The following is a 12,771-nucleotide window of genomic DNA, read 5'->3' as shown; positions in this document are numbered from 1 at the left end:
GCCATATAGCTAGTAAATTATAAAATAATACTTTTCTAACATGACTTTAGCACCACCATACTGTAACTGAAAAGCAACATCATATTGTGACTTGATTGCTTGGGGGCTCAGCAGTTGGATCCCCAGCAATCAGTATGTTGTCACTTAATTCTAATTCTCATATAGAAGTTGGCTAAACCTATAATTTGGTCTTGAATCGGTTGACTATCTAATGTCTGTGGGGGCAGGGCTGATTGTAGCTTTTTTGTTGCCAGACGTGAATATTCAAGTGTCACTGCTCCCAGCAGTTCAATATAAACCTGTAATGAATAGACACAATTCCATCATTGTTTTTTTTGGAGTTTTGCTTTTAAGATATTGATTGTGTGGTAAAAGTGACATGTGAACATGATTCTGCAGGTCATTGCAATTACAGCAGTACCAAACTATCATAGATTTTTACTTTTTGTAAAAAAAAAATGAAGATTTGGTTTGTGATGCCATTTTTGAAGACCTGTTATATTTTTATTCTTCTGTTCATAGAGCTATGTGAGGGCTGTTTCTTGCTTTGTAAGTTGAAATATTTATTGAAATCAATTCAGAGTGCAGAGAACATTTTGATGGCTTTTTGCTGCATTTTTAGGTGTGAAAAAGCAGTTCTATTACTTTTTTTCTCTGTACTGTATGGCTAGGTTGACACATGTTGGGTTTTTCAGTGTTTTTTGCTGCAGATTTTTATGCAAATTTTCAGCTGCATTTTGCAGTACCAGCAAAGTCTATAAGAAACCAGAATTCTCTATTCACACATCTTTTTTTTGCGTAATTTGGGCCTTGGTTGGGTTTTGGAAAATAGAGCATGTCACTTCTTTTAGCGTTTTTCCACCCATAGGAAGTAATGGGTGGGGAAAAAAATGCTGAAAAAACGCAGGTAACGTTTTTTCAGCGGTTTTGATGGCAAAATAGAATGGGGTTCTTTTTTCACAGAACTTTATGTACATGCATAAATAGAGTGTGGGGTTTTTACTCACTTGGGTGTGTCAGGAGGCAAACAGGAAGCATTTTCCTTTAAATGTTCGTGTCAGTTTATTACTTCATAAACCAGGCAAAAGCAAAGGAATACAAACATCCTTTAGTTCAGGCAAAAACAAAGTAAAGAGTCCTTAAGGCAAAGTTTCTGCTTAGCCAGTCGTGTGGGCACACAGGCTGGATAGCATCCCGTTCTCTGGCTCAGTCAGGAGACCACAATACACAAGAGGCCTACTCCCTCCAAACACACAGACCATGTGCCAAACAACGGTCTCCATTTTATAGCTTAACCACACCCAGAGGTGAGGTATGTGGCTAGCTAGACCCGCCCATCTCTCCAACTACCCGTAACCCGGGCCAAACAGTCTTATTAGTGCTTATGTGCACTAGAGCAACATTCTGGGTTATGTCACAGAGGACAGACATCTCTTTGATACATACCTCCCATCAACTATGTGTTCATTAGCTACCTTACATACCCCCCCCTCTGCCTATTTCAGTGGGGCTTGGCACCTTCTACTACTTGACAAGGGATTCTCGAGAGGGCATCGGCATTACCATGTACAGTTGTGCTCAAAAGTTTACATACCTCGGCAGAATTTTTGCTTTCTTGGCCTTGTTTCAGACAATATGAATGATAACAAAAAAACTTTTTCTCCACTCATGGTTATTGTTTGGGTGAAGCCATTTATTGTCAAACTACTGTGTTTTCTCTTTTTAAATCTTAATAACAACCAAAAACATCCAAATGACCCTGATCAAAAGTTCACATACCCTGGTGATTTTGGTCTTTTAACATGCACAGAATTTGTCACAAATGGGTTTGAATGGCTACTAAAGGTAACATCCTCACCTGTGACCTGTTTGCTTGTAATCAGTATGTGTGCATAAAAGCTGAGTGAGTTTCTGGGATCCAGACAGACTCTTGCATCTTTCATTCAGCCACTGACGTTTGTGGATTGTGAGTTATGGGGAAAGCAAAAGAATTGTCAATGCATCTATGGGAAACGGTAGTTAACTGTATAACACAGGAAAGGAACACAAAGAGATATCCAGGGAATTGATAATGCCAGTCAGCAGCATTCAAACTGTGATTAACAAATGGATAATCAGGGGCTTTGTAAAAACCAAGCCACGGTCAGGTAGACCAACAAAAATTTCGGCCACAACTGCTAGGAAAATTGTTCGGGATGCAAAGAAAAACCCACAAATAATAGCTGAAATTCAGCACTCTCTGAAAACTAGCGGTTTGGCTGTTTCAAGATGTACAATAAGGAGGCACTTGAAGAAAAGTGGACTGCCGGGTTGAGTCACCAGAAGAAATCCATTACTGCGCAAATGCCATAAAGTATCTCGCCTACAATACGCCAAACAGCAAAGAGACAAACCTCAAAACTTCTGGACCAAGGTAATTTGAAGTGATGAGACCAAAATTGAACTCTTTGACCACAACCATAAACGTTACATTTGGAGATAGGTCAACAAGGCCTATGATGAAAGGAACACCATTCCTACTGTAACGCATGGAGGTAGCTAGCTGATGTTTTGGGGATGTGAGAGCTACAAAGGCACAGGAAACTTGGTAAAAGTTGAAGGAAAGTTGAATGCAGCACCTTATCATAAAATACTAGAGGCAAATTTGCACTCATCAGCCCGGAAGCTGCGCATGGGAGGTACTTGGACGTTCCAACATGACAATGATCCAAAACACAAGGCCAAGTCGACCTGTCATTGGCTACTGCAGAACAAAGTGAAGATTCTGGAGTGGCCATCTCAGTCTCCTGACCTCAATATCATTAAGCCTCTCTGGGGAGATCTGAAACGCACAGTTCATGCTAGATAACCCAGGAATTTACAGGAACTGGAGGCTTTTTGCCAAGAAGAATGGGCAGCTTTACCATGTGAGAACATAAAGAATCTCATCCACAACTACCACAAAAGACTTCAAGCTGTCATTGATGGTAGGGGGGGGCAATACACGGTATTAAGAACTGGGTTATGTGAACTTTTGATCAGGGTCATTTGGATGTTTTTGGTTGTCATTAAGATTTAAAAAGAGAGCACAGTAGTTTGACAATAAGTGGCTTCACCCAACCAATAACCATGAGTGGAGAAAAAGTTTTTTTGTTATCATTCATATTCTCTGAAACAAGGCCAAGTAAGCAAAAATTTTGCCGGGGTATGTAAACTTTTGAGCACAACTATAGCTTCGCTGCTCTATGTTCTACCTGGAAGTTGAAATCCTGTAGGGCTAAAAACCAGCGGGTGACCCTAGCGTTTTTTCCTTTTTTTCCCCTTCATTCATCTGAGTGGGGCATGGTCGAATACAAATCTAAACTTTCGTGCGATAGTACCGTAACGTGTCCACCACCCACTTTATGGCCAAGCACTCTTTCTCTATGATAGAATAATTTTTCTCGCATGAGTACAGCTTCCCACTCAGGTAGAGAACAGGGTGCACCTCCCTGTGTATCTCCTGGGAAAGGACTGCTCCTAATGTGACATCTGATGTTTCTGTTTGGAGTATAAATTTTTTCTTGAAGTTGGGGGCAACCAGAACCGGTTGCCTACACAGAGCCACTTTCATTTCTTGAAAGGCCGTCTCCGCCTCTACAGTCCATTTGGCCATGGCTCATTTTGTTCCCTTAATGAGATCAGTCAGGGGTGCGGCCATCATGACGAAGTTTGGGATGAACCTCCTGTAGTATCGCACGATTCCCAGAAAGGTTCTAACTTGCTTCCTCGACAGTGGTTTCGGCCAAGCTTGGATTGGTTCCAATTTAGTGATTTGGGGTTTGATCTCGCCTCTACTCACTACATATCCCAGGTATTTGACTACTACTTTCCCCATGGCACAATTTTTTCAGATTTATTGACAACCCCGCCTTCTTTCGAGCATCAAACACCACCTGGACCTTTTCCAGATGACTTTTCCAGTCCAGTTTGCAATATCATCCAGGTACAGTTAGGTGCATATATATTTGGACAGAGACAACATTTTTCTAATTTTGGTTCTAGACATTACCACAATGAATTTTAAACAAAACAATTCAGATGCAGTTGAAGTTCAGACTTTCAGCTTTCATTTGAGGGTATCCACATTAAAATTGGATGAAGGGTTTAGGAGTTTCATCTCCTTAACATGTGCCACCCTGTTTTTAATAGGACCAAAAGTAATTGGACAATTGACTCCAAGGCTATTTCATGGACAGGTGTGGGCAATCCCTTTCTTATGTCATTTTCAATTAAGCAGATAAAAGGCCTGGAGTTGATTTGAGGTGTGCAGCTTGCATTTGGAAGGTTTTGCTGTGAAGTAAACATGCGGTCAAAGGAGCTCTCCATGCAGGTGAAACAAGCCATCCTTAGGCTATGTGCCCACGATGCAGAAATGAAGCAGAAAATTTCTGCAGCATTTCTGCATCTCCCTGGCAGAAAAAACGCATGCAGATTGTGCATGCGTTTTTCCTGCCAGGGACATGCGGAAATGAAGCGTTGTTCATTTGCATTTCCGCATGCGGGTGTCAAGCGCTTTCCAAGTGATTTTAGCATCACTTGGAAAGTGCTTGACAACTAGGTCACACTATATAAATCCATGCAACCGGCATGGATTTACAGTCATATGAAAAAGTTTGGGCACCCCTATTATTCTTAAGCTTAATGTTTTCTAAAAATTGGTGTTTTTGCAACAGCTATTTCAGTTTGATATATGTAATAACTGTTGGACACAGTAATGTTTCTGCCTTGAAATGAGGTTTATTGTACTAACAGAAAATGTGCAATCTGCATTCAAACAAAATTTGACAGGTGCATAAGTATGGGCACCTATATCATTTTCTTGTTTTAAATACTCCTACCTACTTTTTACTGACTTACTAAAGCACTTTTTTGGGTTTTGTAACCTCATTGAGCTTTGAACTTCATAGCCAGGTGTATGCAATCATGAGAAAAGCTACTTAAAGTGGCCACTTGCAAGTTGTTCTCCTGTTTGAAGCTCCACTGAAGAGTGCCATCATGGGCTCCTCAAAACAACTGTCAAATGATCTGAAAACAAAGATTATTCAACATAGTTGTTCAGGGGAAGGATACAAAAAGCTGTCTCAGAGATTTAACCTGTCAGTTTCCACTGTGAGGAACATAGTAAGGAAATGGAAGAACACAGGGACAGTTCTTGTTAAGGCCAGAAGTGGCAGGCCAAGAAAAACTTCAGAAAGGCAGAGAAGAAGAATGGTGAGATCAGTCAAGGACAATCCTCAGACCACCTCCAGAGAGCTGCAGCATCAACTTGCTGCAGATGGTGTCACTGTGCATCGGTCAACTATACAACGCACTTTGCACAAGGAGAAGCTGTATGGGAGAGTGATGCGAAAGTAGCCGTTTCTGCAAGCACGCCACAAACAGAGTCGGCTGAGGTATGCAAAAGCACATTTGGAGAAGCCAATTTCTTTTTGGAAGAAGGTCCTATGGACTGATGAAACCAAGATTGAGTTGTTTGGTCATACAAAAAGGCGTTATGCATGGTGGCAAAAAAACACAGCATTCCAAGAAAAACACTTGCTACCCACAGTAAAATTTGGTGGAGGTTCCATCATGCTTTGGGGCTGTGTGGCCAATGCCGGCACCGGGAATCTTGTTAAAGTTGAGGGACGCATGGATTCCACTCAGTATCAGCAGATTCTTGACAATAATGTTCAAGAATCAGTGATAAAGTTGAAGTTACGCAGGGGATGGATCTTTCAGCAAGACAATGATCCAAAACACCGCTCCAAATCTACTCAGGCATTCATGCAGAGGAACAATTACAATGTTCTGGAATGGCCATCCCAGTCCCCAGACCTGAATATCATTGAACATCTGTGGGATCATTTGAAGAGGGCTGTCCATGCTCGGCGACCATCAAACTTAACTGAACTGGAATTGTTTTGTAAAGAGGAATGGTCAAAAATACCTTCATCCAGGATCCAGGAACTCATTAAAAGCTACAGGAAGCGACTAGAGGCTGTTATTTTTGCAAAAGGAGGATCTACTAAATATTAATGTCACTTTTCTGGTGAGGTGCCCATATTTATGCACCTGTCAAATTTTGTTTGAATACAGATTGCACATTTTCTGTTAGTACAATAAATCTCATTTCAAGGCAGAAACATTACTGTGTCCAACAGTTATTACATATATCAAACTGAAATAGCTGTTGCAAAAACACCAATTTTTATAAAACATTAAGCTTAAGATTAATAGGGGTGCCCAAACTTTTTCATATGACTGTATATAGTGTGACCGTAAAGAATGTTAAAAATAAAAAATAAATCTTTACTTACCTTCCGATGGCCCCTGGTGTCTTGCTGCGCTCATGTGCTGGCTGCCGGCACATCGCGGGACACTGTACTGAAGGATCTGCCGTGACATGACTGCCCTTCGCGATCTGCTCGCTAGCACAGGGAAGGAGTCCGGGGGCCGTCGGAAGGTGAATATAATCTTTATTTTTTATTTTATTCTTTTTTTTTACAAGTTTTATGGTACCTGGGTCCGGAGGAGAGTCTCCTCTTCTCCACACCCGGGTACCATCCGCACATTAGAACGCATGGAATGCGCATGTACAGATGCAGTGATGCGTTTTTCATGCTTTCTAATGCAAGTCAATGGCAGCGAAAACGCAGCGCTTCCGCAAAATTAATGGACATGCTGCGGATTTTTGAGCGCAGCATAAACGCTGCGGAAAAATCCACAGCATGGGCATTGAAAGTGCGGAATTGCATTGGTGACCATGAGGGAAGGTTTCCCAAGCGTTTACGCTGCGGAAATTGCGCAGTGTAAATGCTTGAAAAACGCATCGTGGGCACACAGCCTTAAGCTGCAAAAACAGAAAAAAAAAACATCCGAGAAATTGCTACAATATTAGGAGTGGCAAAATCTACAGTTTGGTACATCCTGAGAAAGAAAGAAAGCACTGGTGAACTCATCAATGCAAAAAGACCTGGGCGCCCACGGAAGACAACAGTGGTGGATGATCGCAGAATAATCTCCATGGTGAAGAGAAACCCCTTCACAACAGCCAACCAAGTGAACAACACTCTCTAGGAGGTAGGCGTATCAATATCCAAATCTACCATAAAGAGAAGACTGCATGAAAGTAAATACAGAGGGTTCACTGCACGGTGCAAGCCACTCATAAGCATCAAGAATAAAAAGGCTAGACTGGACTTTTCTAAAAAACATCTAGAAAAGCCAGCACAGTTGTGGAAGAACATTCTTTGGACAAATTAAACCAAGATCAATCTCTACCAGAATGATGGAAAGAGAAAAGTATGGCGAAGGCATGGTATAGCTCATGATCCAAAGCATACCACATAATCTGTAAAACACTGCGGAGGCAGTGTGATCGCTTGAGCATGCATGGCTGCCAGTGGCACTGGTTCACTAGTGTTTATTGATGATGTGACACAGGACAGAAGCAGCCGAATGAATTCTGAAGTATTCAGAGCCATACTGTGTGCTCAGATCCAACCAAATGCAGCCAAACTGATTGGTCGTCGTTTCAGACTACAGATAGACAATGACCCAAAACATAAAGCCAAAGCAACCCAGGAGTTTATTAAAGCAAAGAAGTGGAATATTCTTGAATGGCCAAGTCAGTCACCTGATCTCAACCCAATTGAGCATGCATTTCACTTGTTAAAGACTAAACTTCAGACAGAAAGGCCCACAAACAAACAGCAACTGAAAACCACCGCAGTGAAGGCCTGGCAGAGCATCAAAAAGGAGGAAACACAGCATCTGGTGATGTCCATGAGTTCAAGACTTCAGGCAGTCATTGCCAACAAAAGGTTTTCAACCAAGTACTAGAAATGAACATTTTATTTACAATTATTTCATCTGTCCAATTAATTTTGGTCCCTTTAAAAACAGGGTGGCACATGTTAAGGAGCTGAAACTCCTAAACCCTTCATCCAATTTTAATGTGGATACCCTCAAATGAAAGCTGAAAGTCTGTGAACTTCAACTGCATCTGAATTGTTTTGTTTAAAATTCATTGTGGTAATGTCTAGAACCAAAATTAGAAAAATGTTGTCTCTGTCCAAATATATATGGACCTAACTGTATATCATTAAGTATTTCTTATGGGGTGCAAGGATTCAATCCATGACTCTCTGGAAGGTGTCAGGTGTTCCCTGCAGTCCAAACTGCATCCGAACATATTGGAAGCATCTGTCCGGCATAGATAACTCAGTCTTCTCTTTAGGCTCCCTGTGAAATAGGGATCTGCCAATATTCCTTCATCAACTCCAAGGCGGTTATGTACCTTGCTGGCCCAAGTCTCTAAATCAGCTCATAGACACGCTGTATCGTATATTGGTCGAATTTAGAGACCTCATTCAACTACCGATAGTCATTGCAGATTCTCCATTCGCCATCTCGTTTTGAGACCAGTACAGTTGGGCTCGACCAACTGCTCTTGGATTCCTCAATGACCCTGAGTTTCAGCTTACGACTCACTTCTATGGAGAGCAACTCTCGTCAGGCCTCAGGAATCTGATAGGGCTTCAAGTTCACGCGCACATGAGGTTCCGTCAGAACCTCGTGCTTTATAACCTTTGTGCATCCCGGAAATTTCGAGAACAGATCCCTGTTCTTCTGTAGCAATTCCCGACACTGCTGTTTTTGGTCTTTCATTAGTGTCTCCGCTATTGCGACTCCTCCAACCTCGCCTTCTGGTTTGGCCAACAAGCTCGGAGCTTCAACAGCCTCTCTGTCTTGCCACGGTTTGATGAGATTCACGTGATAGATCTGGTATGGCTTACGTCATCCTGGTTGATGAATCTTATAATTCTCTTCACAAACCTTTTTCACCACCTCATAGTGCTATTGCCACTTGGCCAAGAACTTACTTTCAACAGTAGGAATTAACACAAGGACTCTGTCACCAGGAATGAACTGCCGCACTCTGGCTGATCGGTTGTAGACCCTGACCTGAGCCTCTTGTGCCCGGAGGTGATGTTATTTTATGATGGACATCACCTTCGCAATCCTCTCCTTTATCAGGGCTACATGCTCGATGATGCTCCTCTGGGGTGTGACCTTGGCTTTCCAGGTTTCCTTTGCTACATCCAGGAGACCCCGCAGATGTCTGCTATACAGGAGTTCAAATGGCGAGAACCCAGTAGAGGCCTGTGGAACCTCTCAGATAGAGAACAACGGATACGACAGGAGACAATCCCAGTCTCTGCCATCCTTTTCTATGACCTTCCTCAGCACAGTTTTGTTGAACCTCTCCACGAGGCCATCTGTCTGAGGATGGTATACTGATGTTTTCAGTTGGGAGATTTGCAAGACCTTACGCAATTCCTTCATCACCTTACTCAAAAAGGGTGTTCCCTGGTCGGTCAGGATCTCTGTTGGTAACCCTGTCCGGGAGAAAACATTGACCAACTCGCGAGTTATACTCTTAGCTGAGGAGTTTCTCAGAGGGATCGCTTCAGGATAGCGGGTGGCATAGTCCAAGATGACCAATATATATTGATGCCCACAAGTAGATTTATCGAGGGGACAGACCAAATCCATAGCAATTCTCTCGAACGGCACTTCAATGATGGGCAAAGGCACGAGGCGACTTCGAAAGTGAGAGGTGGGGGCGGATAATCTGGCATGTAGGGCAGGACCTGCAATACTTTACTATTTCCTGGTGAAATCCAGGCCAATAAGGCTTCTGCATGATTCGTTCCTGCATTTTTCCACTCCCAGATGTCCTCCCAAGACATGTCAATGGCCATGTCCAACACCCTTAGTCTGTAGGGCCCTGTACCAATAACTGTTCCACAAGCTCCTCCCTCACTTTCGTAACACGGTACAACTCCCCACTCAGCATTAAATAGAGAAGTCTTGTGTCAGCCCCCGGCTCCTGTGCAATCCCATTCATGACCGTGACATTATTAAAGGCTTCCCTCATAGTTAGGTCCCTATGTTGGGCATATCCAAAATTCTCACTGGTCACCCCTAACTCCGGAATGTCTGACTCAGGAGACACTATCGCCTCATCATCCACAAGAACACAAAAGAGAAATCCGTCTGACTCTGGGTGTGGTGATACCACTTATGCTATGTTCACACACGTTGTTTTTTTCTGCTGAAAATCTGCTGCTAACTTTTCTCTGGCAGGAAAACAGTTGCGTAAAAAACATGCGTATTTGCTGCGGATTTTGTTGCGTGTTTGCTGCGTATTTTTGACCAGCCATTACTTCCTATGGGTTAAAATACGCAGCAAAAACTCAGGTGCGTTTTCTGCGCAGAAACGCTGAAAGAAGTGGCATGTTCTATTTTCCAATTACGCAAGCAAGGCAGAAAATACGCAGCAAACAAAAAGCAACATGTGTGAACAGAGAATTCTGGTTTCTCATAGACTTTGCTGGTACTGCTAGACCCAGCTGAAAATTTTCATAAGAATCTGCTGCAAAATACGCAGCAAAACACAACGTGTGTGAACAAACTGGTTTCTTATCAAAGCAAGCGAGCCCAGAACCCTTCCCCAACAGATCCCAAAACAAACAAAAGTCCCGGCCTATAATGATGGGGTGCAACAAGTCTTGGACAACAGCGACCTCGTGGGACTCAATACCGTGGCCCGTTTCATTGTCCACTCTGGCCGTGGGGAAGTCTTTAGCATCACTATGAATGCTTCTTTCCTGGGATCAGTTGGAGAGGAAATGTGGCCTTCAGAAGTGTCACCAGACTCCCGGAGTCCAGCAGTCCCGTTACCTGCCAACCATTTACCTTCATAGGACATGCTTGTGGCCCCTCGTTGGGTGACAGTTCACACTGCAGGCCAGACACTGCAGTCCATCTGCTCGAGGGTCAGGGGACAACGGGCAGCTATATGGCCTGGGCCGCTGCACTTCCAGTAAATAATTTCACTCGTAGGGACTTTGAGCATTACCTTCCCCGCCCCTTTGGACCTGGGACGTCCCACCCCCTTTTGGGTCTCCGCCCCCTGTATTGAGTGGGCTGCCTTCCCAGGGAGCCCTCAACCCCTTGTTGTCTCTCGACCAGTCCATCTACATTCCGGGGATCACCTTGGGCAAAACAGGTCTTTACTGGCTTCGGCATGGAATGCACAAACCGATCCATCATCACTCGCTTTACCATCAGCGCAGGGGTAGAGGACTCCGGCTGCAGCCATTTTTGACCAGGTGCAAAAGGTCAAACATTTGGGAGCGAGGGGGTTTGTACCGGTAATACTCTCAGCGGTGGACCCACTGTGCCCTGACAGTCAACGTCACCCCCAGGTGAATTTCGGTTTTAAGTTTTCCATATTCCTTGGCGTCCTGCAGAGCTAAGTCATAGTAAGCCTTCTGGGACTCCCCCATCAAGTATGGCACCAGCACTTCTGCCCACTGCTCTGTCTGAAGTTTCTCCCTCTCGGTGACCCTTTCAAATACAGTCAGGAAGGCCTCTGTCATCCCCTGGGTCATTTTCTGTAGGGCTCTCCTTACTGCCTTCCAGATAGAAAAATCGTCCACTGACCTGGTCTTTGCGGTCGCCGTGCCACCGATCGTCTCTGCAAGTAACTTGAACTGCTGCTGCTGTTGATGATACTCATCCTGTTGCTGCTGCTTCTGGAGCTGGATCTGCTGCATCAGCAACTTAGTGGTCTCTTGTTGCACCATTTGTTGCTACTGCATTAATTGCTGGTGTTGCTGATGTTGTGCCTGCTGCGCCTGCACCAAATGTTTCAGCAGGTCCTCCATTTTGTCTGCTGTCACTTGCTGGCTTGTGGCAGACTTCACCCTGAACATGCAGTCTTCCTTTTAGCGGTCACACGTTTCTGCTGGGAATGCTGTCCAAACTACTAACACCAATTGTGGGGTTTCTACTCACTTGTGTTCATCGAGAAGCATTTTCCTTTAAATGTCCATGTCGGTTCATTACTTCATCAACCAGGCAAAAGGAATACAAACAGCCTTTAATTCATGCAAAAACTAAGTAAAAAGTCCTTAAGGCAAAGTCTCTGGTTAGCCAGTCGTGTGGGCACACAGGCTGTGGATAGCATCCCTTTCACTGGCTCAGTCATGAGACCACAACACACAGGAAGCGTTCTCCCTCCAAACACACAGACCATGTGCCAAACACCGGCCTCCTTTTTATATTTTAACCACTCCCAGAGGTGAGGTATGTGGCTAGCTAGACTCGCCCATCTCTTCCAACTACCCGTAACCCGGTCCCAGGTGCACCAAACAGTCCTCTTACTGCTTGCGTGCACTGGAGCAACATTCCGGGTTACATCAGAAGACAGACATCTCTGTGATACATACCTCCCATCAACTATGTGTCCCTTAGCCACCTTACAAGAGACAGTAGGACTGTTAAAAAAAACGCACAAAAAATACAGTAAAACCTGCATTTTTGACACAGCTGATTTCCTGCCAGAGACTAGGTTTTGCTGCAGATTTGTGACGCTGAAAAACCAGACGTGTGAACAGAGCTTATGTGTTTTTATGCATATGGACATAACAAAATATTTTTAATTGTGTATTTTATTTTAATGAGGGAAGGCAGCACCAGAGCCATTATCTTTACATGAATATATCACAAGAACATTTCATCAGTGTATAAATACAGCACCAGCACCACCATCAGTACTTAAACACAGCTGATACATAAATTCATCACTAGAACCATAATCAGTAATTGAATATAGCACTGGAACCATCATCAATGCACAAGTACAGTATCAGAACCCTCATCATTACTTGAATACATCAGCAGAACCACCAACAG

Source organism: Phyllobates terribilis, unplaced genomic scaffold, assembly GCF_046119375.1.
Source record: "Phyllobates terribilis strain yellow unplaced genomic scaffold, ASM4611937v1 Scaffold_362__1_contigs__length_1925733, whole genome shotgun sequence".
In the NCBI taxonomy this organism is placed as follows: domain Eukaryota; kingdom Metazoa; phylum Chordata; class Amphibia; order Anura; family Dendrobatidae; genus Phyllobates; species Phyllobates terribilis.
This window is presented reverse-complemented; position numbering follows the sequence as displayed.